Here is an 18,167-nt window from a genome sequence, read left to right on the forward strand (position 1 = left end):
AATTATAGAAAAATAAGAGTGATAAATTGGAACATATTAAAATTTAAAACTTCTGTTGATCAAAAGACAGTTCCAACAGAATGAGTAGGCAAAGCTTAGAGAAAACAAGAGGATATATATATATATATATATATATATATATATATATAACAAAAGACTTCTATCACCTCGTGAATAGAGATGCAAAAATCCTCAACAATATATTAGCAAGTCAAATCCAACAATATATTTTTAAAAATCATACACCATGATCACATGGGATTTATTCTTGGGATGCAAGGGTGGGTTAATATTTGTAAAAGAATCAATGTCATATGTTACATCAATAAGAGAAAAGATAGAAACCATATGATCATTTCAATCGATGCAGAAAAAGCATTCAACAAAGTACCACACCCATTCATGATAAAAACCATTTGCAAAGCAGGCCTAAAGGGAACATATCTCAACATAATAAAACCCATCTATGAAACACATGCAGCCAATATCATTTCTCAATGGTAAAGAACTAAATATGTTCCCCTAATGTCAGGAACAAGACAAAGATATCCATTCTTACCACTTTAGTCAACATAGTACAGAAGTTCTAGCTACAGTAATTAAACAACATAAAGAAATAAAAGGCATCCAAATGGATAAGGAAGAAGTAAAACTCTCACTATTTGCAGATGACATGATACTATATACAGAAAACCCAAAAGACCATCCCAAAACTTCTAGAACTGATAAATGAATTGAATAAAGTCACAGGATGCGAAATCCATGTACAGAAATCTGTTGCATTTCTGTATACTAATAATGAAGTAGCAGAAAGTGAAATTAAGAAAACAATTCCAGGGTCGCCTGGGTGGCTCAGTCCTTTCAGCATCCAACTTAGGCTCCGGTAATGATCTCATGGTTCATGGGTTTACGCCCCGCATCAGGCTCTGTGCTGACAGCTCGGAGCCTAGAGCCTGCTTCATATTATGTGTCTCCCTCTCTCTCTTCCCCTCCCCTGCTCTCTCTCTCTCTGTCTCTCTCTCTCAAAAATAAACACTAAAAAAAATTTTTTTAAAGAAAACAACTCCAGTCACAATTGTGCCAAAAACAATAAGATACCTAGGGACAAACTTAATAAGAGGTGAAAATCTGTACTCTGAAAATTATAATACACTGATGAAAGAAATTCAAGATGATGCGACAAAACCAAACCATATTCCATGCTCATGGGTTGAAAGAATAAATATTGTTAAAATGTCTGTACTACAGAAAGCAATCTGCACATTTAATGTAATCCCTATCAAAATGCCACCAGCATTTTTCAGAGAGCTAAAACAAACAATCCTAAAACTTGTATGGAACTACAAAAGACCCCAAATATTCAAAGCAACCTTGAAAAAGAAAAACAAAGCTGGGAGGCACCACGACTCCAGACTTCATGCTATATTACATAGCTGTAATGATCAAAGCAGTATGGTGATGGCACAAAAATAGACACATAGATCAATGGAACAGAATAGAACCCAGAAATTAACCCACAATTATATAGTCAATTAATCTTTGGCAAAGCAGGAAACAATATCCAATGGAAAAAAAAAAAGGTAGTCTCTTCAACACATGGTGTTGGGGAAACTGGACAGCAAGTGCAAAAGAATGAAACTGGACCGCTTTCTTCCACCATATACAAAAATAAACTCAAAACGGATGAAAGACCTAAATGTGAGACCTGAAACCGTCAAAGTCCTAGAGGAGAACACAGGCAGTGACCTCTCTGACAGCGGCCACGGCAACTTCTTTCTGGATATGTCTTCTGAGGCAAGGGAAACAAAAGCAAAACGAAACCATTAGGACTCCATCAAAATGAAAAGCTTCTGCACAGCAAAGGAAACAATCAACAAAACTGAAACGCAACCTACGGAATAGGAGAAGATATTTGCAAATGACATAGGTGATAAAAGGTTAGTGTCCAAAGCATATAAAGAAGTTATATGGGGCGCCTGGGGGGCTCAGTGGGTTAAGCATCCGACTTCGGCTCAGGTCATGATCACACGCGTTTGTGAGTTCGAGCCCCGCGTCAGGCTCTGTGTCGACAGTTGGAGCCTGGAGGCTGCTTGGGATTCTGTGTCTCCCTCTTTCTCTTCCCCTCCCCTACTCATTCTCTCTCTCTCTCTCTCTCTCTCTCTCTCTCTCTCAAAAATAAATAAACATTAAAAAAGTTCTGTAACGTGCCGAAGGCATGAATAGACATTTTTCCCAAAGAAGACACCCAGATGGCAAACAGACACATGAAAACGTGCTCAACATCACTCATCATCAGGGAAATTAAATCAAAACTATGAGATGCCACCTAACACCAGTCAGAATGGTGAATCAACAAGACAAGTAACAGATATTGGCGAGGATGTGGAGAAAGGGGAACCCTCTTGCACTGTTGGTGGGAATGCAGACTGGCACAGCCACTCTGGGAGACCGTATGGAAGTTCCTCAAAAAGTTAAAAATAGAGCTACCCTACAATCCAGTAAGTACACTACTAGGTATTTACCCAAACAATACAAAAAACACTAATTCAAAGGGACACATGCCCCCTGATGTTTATAGCAGCATTATTTACAATAGCCAAGTTATGGGAAAAGCCCAAGTGTTCATTGGTTGATGAATGGATAAAGTGGTATGTATATACAAGGGAATATTAATCAGCCATAAAAAAACAATGAGATCTTGCCATTCACAACGACATGGATGGAGCTAGAGAATATTATGCTAAGCAAAATAGGTCAGTCAGAGAAAGACAAATACCATATGATTTCACTCACATATAGAATTTAAGAAGCGAAATAAATGAGCAAAAGGAAAAAAGAGAAAGAGGCCAGGCAAGAAAGAGACTCTAAACTATATGTAGAGAACAAAGATGGTTCCCAGAGGGGAGGGGTGTGGGGGGATGAGTGTAATAGGTGATGGGGATTAAAGAGGGCACTTGTGATGAGCACCAGGTATTGTGTGGCTATGTTAAATCACAATATTGTACCTCTCAAATAATATTACACTGCAGGTTAACTAACTGGAATTTCAACAAAAGCTTTAAAAAATTCTTATGGAAAAGAGGCGGCCGAATGTGAAAGATCAAAGCTCTCTCATTTACTTTTTTTAATTAAGTTTTAATTTTAATTCTAGTATAGTTAACACAGAGTGTTATATTAGTTTCAGGTGTAAAACCTTTCTCATTTAAAAATGGCAAGCAATCTATTGGATAAACTTTCTGCCCAGAGAAATGGATTTTAAGTGCCCTAACATTAAATATTTTCATAAAGAGCACTCTGGGCCATAAAACTGTTATATGGCTACTAGAAATAGAAGAGAATCGACTTCTTACTGTATTTGATAAAATGGCTGTAAATAGCAATTTAAAAACAGAATTGTCATTTTGTTTCAATTTTCAATCCAAGAAAACCCTTTATTTTCACCCCATGGTTATAAATGTCTTTGCAGGCGTGCAAGAAAATGAGTCAAGAATTCACACTAACACAGTTAGAAAGCAACCTTTTGACTTACATCTCTTCCCCTATTATAGGAGATTTCTGTCATAAGTCATTTACTCGAATTCTGCCCTGGGTGATAGGATGCCCTTGGCAACCTGAAGACCGAGAGATGAGAGGCCATAAAACATCGAATCTGGGAAGGGCCAAGGGCCATGTTGGGTAAATACTGCTGTTCTCAGTTTGTGCCTTGGGGCTGAGCCAAAGGTGGGGGAAGCCAGTCTACAGCTCAATCAATACCAGCTACATCCAACACGATGAGAAAACAATGCTCCCTAACCATCCAAGCGGCAGCCAGCCCAATGTAAGTGAAGATACATTCCAGCTTTTTTAAAACCTATGGTCACGAAAGGGGAAACAATGCAGGAACGGCATACAAAATGTAATTCGTAACGAAAAAAAGGTGAATTTGAAGCCATGCTTCTGGCATTCCCGCAGACAGAACTTGGCATAGAAACAGAAGTGCTTCCCAGTCCTTGTCAATATTATCATCTCCAATTTCCAGGAGTGGTTTAGGAACTTTGATGCTTTTATCATTGTATGAACTACAAATACAATTTAAAATAATTTTGTAAATTGTAATAATATCATTCAAATGTCCACTAAGTGGTAGTGTCAGTATGGGACCCCCAGACCCCCCATTCCAAGGATTCATAGTTTAATAAAGCAATAAAACAGGGCAACATGTTTGTCGGTTAATGTCGGAGTAATTCTCTGAAAAGAAAAAAAGCAACGTTAAAGAAGCACACCTTCGTGCTGGCAGAAATCACCACATATCAGTCAAAGATCATGAAAAAACGTGCCCCTGCACTTTATTTTCAGTCAGTTTTTAAGCTCGGAAAAGGCATAATACCTACCTTACGTTTATTTCTATGTGAAAATTACTCTTGAATTATTCCAGTTTTGAATTGTTCAAGATCTTCAGGAATGATTCCTTTTATAAAAATGGGGTCGTCATATTTCGATGCAGGCAGGTGAAAAATCATTCAAGTCACAAGAAAGAATAGCATCCTTCAGAAATTGATGTATTTGTGCCTGATTTCTGTACCTCCTTGTGATGTCTGATGCGCACTCAGAAAACAAAAAGGCAAATGACGTTAAGAATTGCCACATTGGAGGACTCTTGGATGAAAGTTGCCCCGATTTAGACATGCCACACTTTCTCTTGGTATGGCAATCCAGGCTGCAATTAGCCAGCGCTCTCCTCTTAACAACAAAGATAAATAAAATTCCCTTTTACCTTACATTTCTTACTAGCCATTAAGACTATTTGATCACAGAAAAAATTTTTTGCAAGTCAATATTACCCCTACAAACCAAAAGAGGTAAACCGAAATCAAGTATCTATCCAGAATACAGTATTTGTCTTCTGACGGAAACTTCATTGTTTTGATGTATATTCTGAGTCTTCTTCTGTTTTCTGTGCTTCGCCTTCCAGTCTAACTTGGATTTCCAATCACTCTGAGGAAGGAGACGCTTCTATCCGTGTGAGAATAGTACTCAACAGCCCTGCAGGAAATCGTCGCCACTCACTATAAAACGTAAGTTTCAATCACGGAAAATTTTCACATTTTCTCCTGGTAATTTCGTTCCTACTTTTACATAAATAAGACATCAGTTAATTTAACTTCAGAAATAAAAGGCGTGGTTGCTTCTTTTAAAAAGTGACGAAGATTGAGGCGCCTGGGTGGTTTAGTCGGTGAAGCGGTCGACTTCAGCTCAGGTCGTGACCTTACAGTGCATGGGTTCGAGTCCCCCGTCGGGCTCTGGGCTGATGGCTCGGAGCCTGGAGCCTGTTTCCGATTCTGTGTCTCCCTCTCTCTCTGCCCCTCCCCCGTTCATGCTCTGTCTCTCTCTGTCCCAAAAATAAAGAAACGTTGAAAAAAAAAAAAAATAAATAAATAAATAAAATAAAAAGTGAAGAAGATTGAGGCGCCTGGGTGGTTTAGTCGGTGAAACGGTCGACTTCGGCTCAGGTCGTGACCTTACAGTGCATGGGTTCGAGTCCCGCGTCGGGCTCTGTGCTGACAGCTTGGAGCCTGGAGCCTGCGTCGGATCCTGGGTTTCTGTCTCTCTCTTTCTCTCAAAGATAAATTAAAAAAATTTTTTCAACTTAAGAATTGAAGAAGATTATTGCACAGGGCATGTTTAAGGAGCCCCAGGCTAAAATTATCAGTTCAGCCTTGAGGGGACCTTCTTACCGGACCTCCTCCAACCTTGTCACCCGAGGTTCTGTAACTGGACCAGCTCCTGGCTTTTTAGGGAAAGTCAATAAATCTGCCTTCGTCCTGATGTTCCAACACGATCAAGTCGATTCCGACACAAAAGGAACATATTAGTTTCCTACTGTCGTGTGACGCACTACCACAGACGTAGCAACTCCACACCGATTCATTGTCTCACATTTCCCATGGGTCAGGGGTGTGGGGGCTGGTTGGTTGGATTTTCTGCTCAGGAGCTCACCGGGCTGCAATCCAGTGGGTGTCTGGGGCCGTGTTTTCATCTGAAGCCATTTCTTTGTCAGTATGGCCTAGGCCCCTGCCATCCTACTAGCAGATGGGCGACAAGGCTCCGGGTCTCTTGGAGACCATCCACAGTGCTTGCTGCAGCCTCTCACATCGCAGCACCTCTTCAAGGCCCGCAGGACGCTGCTTGCTGCTGCCTCTTGTCTCCTGTTTTCAGTTCACCTGATTAGACCAGGCCCACCCAGAGTGATCTTCCATTTTAAGCGACTTTTTAATTCAAAGTCAACTGAGGGAACACCCTTGACTGCATCTTCAAAATCCCTTTTACCATACTAATATCATCTTGGGAGTGAGAGGTAAATGAGAGTGACTATGAGATATTCACAGGCCCCACCTATACTCAAAAGGAAGGGATTATACAGGCTGAGTACACCAGGAGGCAAGAGTATTAGAGACCACCTCAAAATTCTGCTTCCCACAGAGGGGAAATAAAACCAAATTTGGGTGGTTGGTTGAGCATCCAAGACGTTGAACATACGGTGCCCGAAATAGTGTTGGAGCATAATGTATGCTCAGTAAACTCTAATTATTATTCTAATATTATCTGGGCCTCTGCCATATCTCCTTGGTTTGTACCCCTCAAGACTTGAAGAAGCTGGGTGGAATATTCTAAACTATTGCAGTGCTATACCAGCATCAGAGATCCTGAGGGGCAGAGAAGGGGGGAGGAGAGAGAGAATCCCAAGCAAGCTCCATGCTGTCAGTGCAGAGCCCGACATGGGGCCTGAACTCATGAAACTAGAACCGAGAGATCATGACCTGAGCCAAAGCCAAGAGTCAGATGCTTAAACAAGTGAGCCACCCAGGTGTCCCAATAAGAGAAACTTCTAACTCCTCCCCTCTGCCACGCGTGAGAACCCACATTGAAGAATTTCTTCTGCACACTGATTGATATTATGAAGACTGCTGTCCATATTTTCGATGGGATTGTAACCCTCAGGAAGCTCATTTTGCCTCCGAATTGCCTGAAAATAGATGAAGGGCTAGAGCTGTTTTCCCACTTGGGAGATGTCTTCGCCCTTTCCGTTTCTGTAGTTATCTTTGGATCAAAACTTAGCGTTTATTGGACTGGTATCACAGCGGATCGAGTCGGGTCTTGCGAGTATCTGTCACTCCACGGAAACAACTATTCAGCTGGAAAGAAGCATCAGAACCAACTATTTCTCAGCTCTGGAGTCAGATTGATCACTGCCTCCAAGGGAGGGCTCGAAGAAAGACACAGGTAAAGTTCAGCCTGTTGGATCGAAGCTACATTACCACAGCCCCCAGCCTGACATCAAACAAACCACATTCATGCTCGTGGTTTTCAGGTGCCAGGGTGGGCAAGAAGGACTCCGTCCTCCCAAATCAGCGATGTGTGTTTTGAGACGCCTGACGGTTCCCTGAGAGGTCAGCAAGAGAGTTGGCCACTGTGACCACCCCACTGTGCTGAATCCGCCTTTCTGGCCTCTGTTGAATCTCTGTTGTATCTCTGTAAAGAGATACAACACATTTTCTGTTCCCTTCTCACTGTGTTCAAGCGCTTAAGGAAATATTCGTCAAATCGCCGGCCGGCTTTCCAGAAAGTGGTCTGTAGTGATGATTGTGACCGAACATGACGATGCAAAATATTCTTTCAGAGATCGTTTTTAAAATCACTAAATAAACAAAAGATGCGAGGCCTCAGCCACAACACCAGCAGTCCCTGGGGAGAGAATTTGCTATTCAGTGTCAGCGCACCTCAATATACAAAATGCCTACTGTCCAACAAAGATTTCTCAGGCGTTCAAAGAAACAGGAAAGCACCGCCAATTCACAGGACAGACACGAAGTTAGAAACCATCCTTGAGAATGCCCAGGCTTTGGGATAATTAGACAACAATGAACTGTCTTAAATATGTTCAAAGAGCTGAAGAAATCCATAAAAAAGTAGTTAAAAGGAAGGGAGGCATGGGGTGGCTCCCAGGGGCATCAACCATGTGACTAACAGGTTGGAAATTTCAGTCCCACCTTCCCGGCCTCTGAAGGGAACGGGGCTGGAACCAATGGCCAATGACTTAGCCAATCATAACGAGGTAATGAAGCCTCCAGAAAAACCCAGGGACACAGCTTTTTGGCCCTTTTTTTTCCCCAGAGAGCTTCCACCATTGGGGAACCAGAACATTTCCACCTGCCCCCGGGTCAGGCCCTATGCTCTGCAAGGACCGAAGCTTCTTTGTTTAGGACCTCATTCTATGTCTCTCATCACCCGGCTGTTATTCATATCTTCTACCATATCCTTTAATAAACTGGTAAATGTATGACCCTGAGTTCCATGAGCTACTTTAGCAAATTAATCAAGTATGAGAAGGAGGTCATTGGATCCTCCAATCTGTATCAGTCTGACAGGAACACAGCAGCGGGGGGCTCGCATCTGGCATCTGAAGTGGGGGGGGGGGGTGGGAAGCAGCCTTGCGGGACCGAACCCATGTTATGCTGTTCCTGCACTAAACACCCTTTGCTGGAATACACCTTCGCCTTCAGAATAACTTCCTTATATTGAGGTGCATGAGTCCTTCCAGGGAATCACCAAATTAGCAAGTGGTCATTAGACCCCAGAAATACTCAAAAGATCTGCATTGCGCTTAGCGAATCTTTCTGTAAATCCCACGCGACGTCCCTGGAAACCAGCATCGTCCCTGCGGAGGGTCTCAGCGGCATAAACATAGAGCCCACAGCGCATTCCTAGCGGGAACGGTCACTTACACTTCCCTAGCATGGAGTGGTTGAAAACCGTCTCACATCACCATTACCAGGGCGAAATATTATCATTTAAAAAATATTTGCACTTTTAGCCAAATTTAAATAAACACTAAAATAAATATTAGAAAGTAAAGTAAATCAGATTAATAACATGAAACATTTTTTTCAAGTAGCTTTTAGCCATTTTTGTTCACAGTCTGGAAAATGCTACATTAATAACCTTTGTCCTTTATCTTCACAGTGTTTGGCTTTTTATATTTCAAGCAATGAAATATTTTATCTGTCATCTTTGTTGCAAACAGTCTCCCAGATTCCTAGGTTAGGAATTCTGCCAGAGCAAACATTTCCTCCCATAGACTCTACCTGGTTATTATTGGCATATACAAAGTATTGCCTTTATACATGTATTCAGACACTGATACATAATAGTAAGTTTTCTATGGATTCTTAGTTGATTCAAATACATTTTTTTTCTAGGAAATTACCTTTAAGAAGTAATCATTCCGACTTAAAATTAACAGCACAGGACACAAGTGCTGGCGAGGATGTGGAGAAAGGAGAACCCTCTTGCACGGTTGGTGGGAATGCAAACTGGGGCAGCCGCTCTGGAGAACAGTATGGAAGCTCTTCAAAAAGTTACAAATAGAACTACCCTACAGTCCAGCCATATTGCACTACTAGGTATTTACCCAAAGGATACAGATTTGAAGGGGTACACGCACCTCGATGCTAACAGCAGCATTATCAACAATAGCCAAACTGTGGAGAGACCCCAAATGTCCACCAGCTGATGAATGGATAAAGAAGATGTGTTTTACATATACAATGGAATATTATTCGGCCATAAAAAGGAATGAAGTCTTACCATTTGCAATGATGCTGGATGGAACCAGAGTATATAAGTCAGTCAGAGAAAGATAAACACCAGATAATTTCAGTCATATATGGAGTTTAAGAAACAAAAGAGATGAATATATGGGAATGGGGGAAAAAAGAGAGAGAGAGGGAAACAAACCGTAAGAGACTCTTCATGATGAAGAGCAAACTGAGGGTTGATGGAGGGAGGTGAGTGGGGAATGGGCCAAATGGATGATGGGTATTAAGGAAGGCACCTGTTATGAGGCGCGCTGGGCATCATACGTAAGTGATGAATCCCCAAATTCTAGTCCAAGAAACAATATTACACCATGTTAAGTAGCTAGAATTTAAATAAAAATAGGAAAAAGAAACAAAACACAAAAATAGCAAACATTTCAAATATAACACTCAACTTTTCTAAGGATGTACTGGAACCATTACCGGTAGAAGGGAAAATGTCTGTAACTTCTCTACGCAGAAATTTATCAATAAATATAAAGACTTTTAGACCAAAAAAAAAAAAAAAATGAACACATACATAAAAAGGAATCATTCCCCCCTTTTTATACCCATGTTAAATAATAGCTATCGCTTGCTTAAAAATAGTCTTAGAGTGTTTTATTAGTTTAGAATATATCAGTTTTAAAATGGATGTGTTTTATTACTATTCGTAATGTATCTTCTCGACATGTTTTTTTTTTTCCTATAATTTATTAAGAATGTGTGGTAAGTTTAATTTACTGACCTCTCTAGCTATTCAGATGGCGTTGCAACATTTCACACTTGATAATTGATGAAAGATACAGGCTCTTCATACGCGGCACCGCGGCGTTAAGACTGCAGGACTCCTGCGCTCGCTGAAACCCTGCAAACGCAGCTTAACACCCAGCGGGGAATTATCATAGCTCCGTGACCTTTAAAACTTTTAAAACTTTTTTAAAACGTATTGCAATACCTCTTACTGTCAGTCACTACAGGCCTTGGCAACAGAATATGAAGAAAGTAAAGCTGATTGTGACTTAGTACACAGTGAAGCTAATTGTCATTGAGGACACCATGATTTTTTGAAACTTGAATGTGGTGGGGTCCCCTCCCTAAGGAAAGAAAAAAAGCCTCAGGGCAAACCTAGCTATCTGCGGAAATGACCACCTCCCTCACCACCTTGTAACAGGAGGCCGCTTAATCAGACTACACGTTTGTGTGTTACCATGCATGGGAGACAAAGGAGTAAAAAATATATATATATATAAAAAAAAACTATGCCACGTGGCGTTCCGGGCTCCGTTCTTTGGGTATGAACCCCCTGAGGTGGTGTTGGCAGGAATCAAGTTGCTTCCCGGAAGGAAAAAGCCTGGGGGTCACGACTCTCTGTGCGAGAATCCTGCTGCATGAAACCGGGAGGATAACATTGTTCCTTCCTTTGGAAAAAGTGGTCGTGGAGAGGGGTTTGAGTAGCCCTCGCCTTGTTCTCGTCATGTGCTTTGTGACATGCAATCAAAGAATCTCTCGTTCGTCCCTGTGCCTTGACCAGTGGTCTCTCTCCTTGCTAAGTTTGGGTCGGTTTCCCACATCTGAGCCTTTGCACTTCTCCACCATCAAATATCACTGAGAGTTCTCTGGCCTCAAGGCTTCATCGAGGACACCTTCAGCCTTTGCTTCACATCCATTTAATTTCTTATGTCGATAAATTCACCTTCGCTCAGCTCCTCTGGCCACATATGCAGGGTCAGCTTCAACATCCACATGGCCAGCTGTTTTGTGCCGTAACTCCATTTAGTTTTTATTCAAATTTCACTTACAGTACTGCCGCCTTTAATTATTTGTTGTGTTTTCTTCTTTGTTATCCCGTTCCCCCTTTCCATTGTCATAGTTACTTCTACAACCGTAGGATAAACCCTTCTGGACTATTTTAAGTTATTTTCTCATCGTTATGAAAATTCTACATTTGTAAGCAACATTGCGCATTCATTTTTTTCACTAAGTAATTCCCCCCCCCCCACTTTCACACAGCATACGAATTAGTTAGGTAATTCTATAATAAATGAAACTCAGTAGCGTCATAATTCCTGTGTTACTCAATGGGTTATGTATCTGGAAAATTATTTTTTCCTAATATTTTTTTAAGTAGTCATATGACTCTTTTTACCAATAAATATTGGACTGCCTGGCTTCATTGTGTTGTTGTTGTTAATATTATCATTCCTGATTTCTTTAAGCCAAGATTTGCTTGATCATTACTATTTTTTTTTAATGTTTTTATTTTTGAGACAGAGAGAGACAAAGCATGAATGGGGGAGGGTCAGAGAGAGGGAGACACAGAATCCGAAACAGGCTCCAGGCTCTGAGCTGTCAGCACAGAGCCCGACGCGGGGCTCGAACTCACGGACCGCGAGATCATGACCTGAGCCGAAGTCGGCCGCTTAACCGACTGAGCCACCCAGGCGCCCCGATCATTACTATTATATGTATTCTATATTATTATGTTTTATGCCTCTTGTAAAAAACATACACTTACATTCTGTGTGTTATGTGCGCATTTGTCTGTGTTTTAAGGTGTGTTTCAGTCTTAATCTTTTCAGGATAACTGTCTTTCAATGTGATCTTGCCTATGTCATTTTCTTTTATAATTTTGAAATTTATAGTTCCCTTCTAGTCAATTTTTTCTGTCCAGACTATGCTGTTCGCTATTACTTTATCCAATGATATGGGTGAAATATAACCTGCTATTCTTGTGGTAATGGCTAGCTAACAGTTTACAAACGCATTTGTAAATGTGTTCCTTTAAGTGTGCTCATTTCACCTTTTTCATCATTAATCTGTATTAGAAACTGACAAAGCATTAAAACTTGAACAAATATGTAAGGACAAATAATCTTCAAAGTAGGGGAGCTAGAGTCTGGCAGTCATATAAAAAACGCTGTCAGATTTAGATAAGATCCTGTAATAATTTTCCACCTGAATGCTCTCTGCCGTCCGGCGTCTCATTTTCCTGTCTTACTAAAAAAAGGGGAGAAAGGAAAGAAATAATAGCATTGATCATAAAGACGCATGATCTTTTCAAAGGCACAGACTCCCTACAAAACAGGGGGAAATGGGACTTTGCATAAGCTCCTCAGCAGGTCCTCAGAGCATGGACACATTTCCATACTTAGAAATTTACTTCTGTACCTTTCAGTCCTTATTGCTGGTTTCAAATTTACCACAAGGGGTCCTTTCAGCATCTACCTCCTTGTCTTTCATATTTTGTTCTGTTTTCTACCCAGAAAACAATAACTCAGAATTTGCCACTTAATGGTCTGGAATACCTTGCACAGTTTCAACGGCCTCCCATCTAAATTGCTTCATTACGTAGATTGTGAATCTAACACAAGTGTGTGTGTGTGTGTGTGTGTGTGCGCGCATGCACGCACATTGAGATTTGATGAGGGACATACTGAAGTACCAGTGAGGATATTTCTCCTCTGATCACTCAATCCGTAGGGAGATAATCACCAGTAAAACTAATGGGATGGCAAGAAGCACCCAAGAATCTGAAAATATGAATTTAAGGATAGATAGAAAAACATCATTTTCTTTACTAGTAAGGTTCAGATACTTTTTGTTTGTTTGTGTAAGTAATTTTTACGCCCAACACGGGGCTCAAACTCCCAACCCCAAGATCAAGAGTCGCAATCCAGGCGCCCCAAGTTCAGATTTTTTTTGTGAAATTTAAGAGCTTCATTCATAAGACTCCTTTATTTATTTTTTTTAAGTTAATTTATTTTTGAGAGACTGAGAGAGACAGAGCATGAGTAGGGGAGGGGCAGAGAGAGAGGGAGACACAGAATGTGAAACAGGCTCCAGGCTCTGAGCTGTCAGCACAGAGCCCGATGCGGGGCTCGAACTCTTGGAGCCCCAGATCATGACTCGAGCCAAAGTCAGACACGTAACCAACTGAGCCACCCAGGCACCCCGATAGGAGTCCTTTAGAAACTCTTTCAAGCTAGCATTATTTTATGTATCACGTCACTGATGTATAATCGAATACAGTACAAAAGGAAAGAAACCAATTTCTTAGCCATGGCTTCCGTGATCTCATTTTACTTCTGCCCCTTCGCTAGTCTAACTGCTCATTTGCTCAGAGGGACGTGCCCATCCACAAGACGGTTGCTGTAGTTTGAAATATAAGTGACTAAAGGAAAAATGCCCCAAGATATAGTCTGAGTGAAAACTGAAGAGTGAATGTATAATGTGGATCCTAAAGCAAGTGTCATGAGATGTTTGAAGACTTCCTCGGGCCAATTATCTTACTTTAGTTTTTAATTCTGAAGAAGAGCTTCTGAGATAACAATCGTTATCATCCATGAAATAAATTAATCTGAACCCTGTTAACATTTTTTTCCGATATAACTGTGCTCTAATTCTTTTTAATTAAGCTCTAGATGAAGAATCCATATCAGCTCAAACCTTATTTCCCGTTGTGGAGCCTGATGCATTGTTGTTTTGGTTTTGGAGATGTCAGATGAGGTTGGTTAGAAGAAAAACAAAAAATCGTGTTTTGATTATTCTGATATGCCAGCCGGGAACATTTTTATTATCGAACATTCCCCTCTCCCTGACGTGCGGACCATGGAGCGGCCATAACAACCCATTCTGATAACACACGGACGGTGTCTGTAGACCCCCATTCACCCCTCTCCCTGAGGGCTACAGTTAATCAGCTACATTCTCCTACCACCTTCTTCCACGAAGATCGTCCACCCCAGCGCTCTCGTTCCTTTCTTTCATTGACTCAAGTTCGGACCGTTGGTGCGACATCTGGGGAAAAGGCACCAGTAAGAGGGAAGAATTTCAATGGGACCCTAGAGCAGAAATTACATTTACGACGAAACCTTTGCATTCTGAGTCACATTTATTTTACTTCTGAAGACAACAGTATGGACTTGTTATAAAAAATACGAAACGCAGAATTGTATTGTGGCAAAAGATTACTCACTTATAATCCCGCCAGTGAAAAGTGGATACTATTGATAGTTCTACAACTATCTTTTTGTCCATATAAATGGTATATACTTTTAAAACTTCGCATGCTCCCTCTCTGCTTCAATACATGAATAAGTTGCTATATTCGTGTAGAGCTTTCTCAAACATCATATTTGATTGCTAATAATGTTCCATTATATTGACCTCAATGTAGTTAGCAGATCCCTAATAGGTTTTTCTGCTCATGTTTCACCTCTAACTTTATGTACGAGTATCTCTCTGTATTTATGATCAAGTACTTGGAATAAATACTGGACTTAGAATTCATGAATCCAATAATTAAATGTTCTTAAGACTCCGAACAAGAATAATGTCAGAGCCTGCATTGCATCAAATCCTTACCACCGATTGTTACTTTGATAAATTAAGTTTGCTTGATATTTCATTCAATATGAAGGGTTTGACATTTAATATTTATCATCCATTTATATTCCTTCTCTTATGGATATCTTTTTTTTTAATATTTTCTTATTTAGGCTACTATAGTATGTACATTATGTATGACTTATGACATGCCTTATACTATGTAGCATATATCATATATGAAAGTCTTACCTTTTTTTTTTACATTTTTTTTATTTATTTTTGGAAAAGAGAGAGAGCAAAAGTGAGGGAGGGGCAGAGACAGAGGGAGACACAGAATCCAAAGCAGGCTCCAAGCTCTGAGCTATCAGCACAGAGCCCAATGTGGGGTCGAACTCACAAACTGTGAGATCATGACCTGAGCCAAAGTCGGACTCTTAACCGACTGAGCCACCCAGGCGCCCCAAAAGTCTTACCGTTTTAAACTTAGCAAGAAGTTCTTTATCTAAACAGATAATAGGTTTGACCTACCCATGTGTTCATATCTTTTTGTATAAAAACCTTACAAACACTCCCTAAGGCCAGAAAGTCTTCAATCAGAAAATTATAAGAGACTCTACTCCGTAAGTGCAGTGCACATTCATAATCTTATCCACAATCCAAATTTAAAAAAAACACTCTGAAACTAAAATATTTTCCCAAGAATTTCATTAAATTATTTGGAAACAAATTTTTTTAAATTTTTTTGAAGTTTATTTATTTTTGAGACAGAGAGAGACAGAGCATGAACAAGGGAGGGACAGAGAGAGAGGGAGATACAGAATCGGAAGCAAGCTCCAGGCTCCGAGCCATCAGCCCAGAGCCTGATGCGGGGCTCGAATTCACAGACCGCGAGATCGTGACCTGAGTCGAAGTTGGACGTTTAACCGACTGAGCCACCCAGGCACTCTGGAAACAAATTTGACAAGAGCATATATATTCATAAACATCTGTGGGCTAGAAATCTCCCTGAGTGATCTCATCCTTCTAATGGCTTCAAACTCCCTTTGCTGGATGCAGTGATGATCCCTACCCCACATTCTGGGGGAGCCTGGGTGGCTCAGTCAGTGGAATTTCGTACTCTTGATTTTGGCTCAGGTCATGATCTGCTGGTTTGCGAGATCAAGCCCCATGTTGACCTCTGTGGTGACAGTCTGGTACCTGCTTGGGATTCTCTGTCTCTTTGTCTCTCGAAATAAATAAACTTAAAAAAAAAATAGAGGGGCGCCTGGGTGGCGCAGTCGGTTAAGCGTCCAACTTCAGCCAGGTCACGATCTCGCGGTCTGTGAGTTCAAGCCCCACGTCGGGCTCTGGGCTGATGGCTCAGAGCCTGGAGCCTGTTTCCGATTCTGTGTCTCCCTCTCTCTCTGCCCCTCCCCTGTTCATGCTCTGTCTCTCTCTGTCCCAAAAATAAATAAACGTTGAAAAAAAAAAAAATAGATGCCATGTTCTAATGCCCCCAACAAAAGGGACTTTGTGGATGTGGTTAAGTATCTTGAAATGGGGAGGTTATCTGGAATCATCTGGATCAGGATCAAAGTGAGAGCAGGGGCCTTAAATCACAGATATCTGAAGTTGCTACCTGGATGGCTTAAAGATGGAGGAGAGGTCCATGAACTAAGCAATGCAGGCAGCCTCTAGAAGCTCGAAAAGACAACAACAAAACAAAGCAAAACAAAACAACAACAAAACACTCCTCTTGAGCCTCCAGAAAGAACACAGGCCTGAGTTCCATAATCTGTATCCTGCTTTCCGTTCCACATCTCCACTTTAGTGTTTCAGAGGGGCGTAAGATTTAGCATGGTCCAAAGTAAACTGCTAAACTGCTCATTTTCTTCCCTAAATCTACTTCTCTAGCTTACACATACCGGTAAATGGTAGGCAATCCATGCAGCTGGTCAACTCATTAATTAGGAGAGAATCCAAAATACCCAGATGTGACTCCCTCCTTTCCTTCCTTCCCCTAATCCAGTTCACCTTTGAGTCATGTCGATTCTGCCCATGCACACTGCACATCCACGTACTGCCGTCTGTCTCCTTTTCCACCAGGCTAGACTAGACCACGGTAGACCAAGCCAAATCATCATTCATGCGCACTCCATTTGACCCACTTCAATCCACGTGCTCCCCAAGCAGTCTTCCAAATTCATTCCTCTGCTCTGTGCCCTCGAATTCATGCCCGGTTTCCTCCCCATTGGTATACAAACACCCCTATAATTGTTCCTGTGTCCTTCCCAATCCCGTCCCTTGCTACTTTCCCATTCCTTGTACTGGACACTACCCTTCTTCTTCTGGATCCGTCACGACGCTAGCCCCCTTACACCACGTGATCTTTCCCAATACATTGCCTAGTGCGTAAATACTGTCACTCATTCACCACCTCATAAACCTCACTCAGCTCCTAAGTCAGCTCAGATATTACAAACCCGTAGTGGTCTTCCATGATCTTCTATTGTAAATTAAATTTACAATACTTACTTCTTCCGCAAGTAGAAGTATTTACAATTGTAAGTATTTACAATACTTACTTACTTCTTCTGCAAATAATCTTATATTTTTCTTTACAGCTTGTATCTTAGCTTACGTTTACATTTTGTGGATATCTTACTTAAGCTATTTTCCCCTTTACTAGATTTTAAGTTCCACAAGGACAGGGGGGCCATGATTATTTTGGCTAACTGTGGTATCCTTTCACGTGGCACTGTGGCTGAAGCATAGAAGATGCTCAATAGATATTTGATAAACAAAAATCGGGGTGCTTGGGTGGCTCGGTCAGTTAAGCCACTGACTCTGGATTTTGGCTCAGGTCATGATCTCACAGTCCGTGCGTTCGAGCTCCACATCGGGCTATGCATTGACAATGCAGAGCCTGCTTGGGGTTCTCTCTCTCTCTCTCTCTCTCTCTCTCTGCCCCTCCTGTGCTCTCTCTCTCTCTCTCCAAATAAGTAAAACAAACTTGAAAAATGTAAATAAAAACCAAAACGGGATAAATCAGGAGAAATTAACTTCTAATCTCAAATTGGTAGGTTTTAGAATTCTTATTCATGTCCTGAATAATAATTTTGATATTGGAAAAGTGGGATGCCCGAATATACATTTTAATGTCTCTATAAGGACTAATTCAAAAATGGGGGGGTCGATGGCACTGGGCTGATGCACCCCTTGCCTATCTCCTGCCTCCAATCT

The sequence above is a fragment of the Leopardus geoffroyi genome, chromosome A1, assembly GCF_018350155.1.
Source record: "Leopardus geoffroyi isolate Oge1 chromosome A1, O.geoffroyi_Oge1_pat1.0, whole genome shotgun sequence".
Taxonomy (NCBI): Eukaryota; Metazoa; Chordata; class Mammalia; order Carnivora; family Felidae; genus Leopardus; species Leopardus geoffroyi.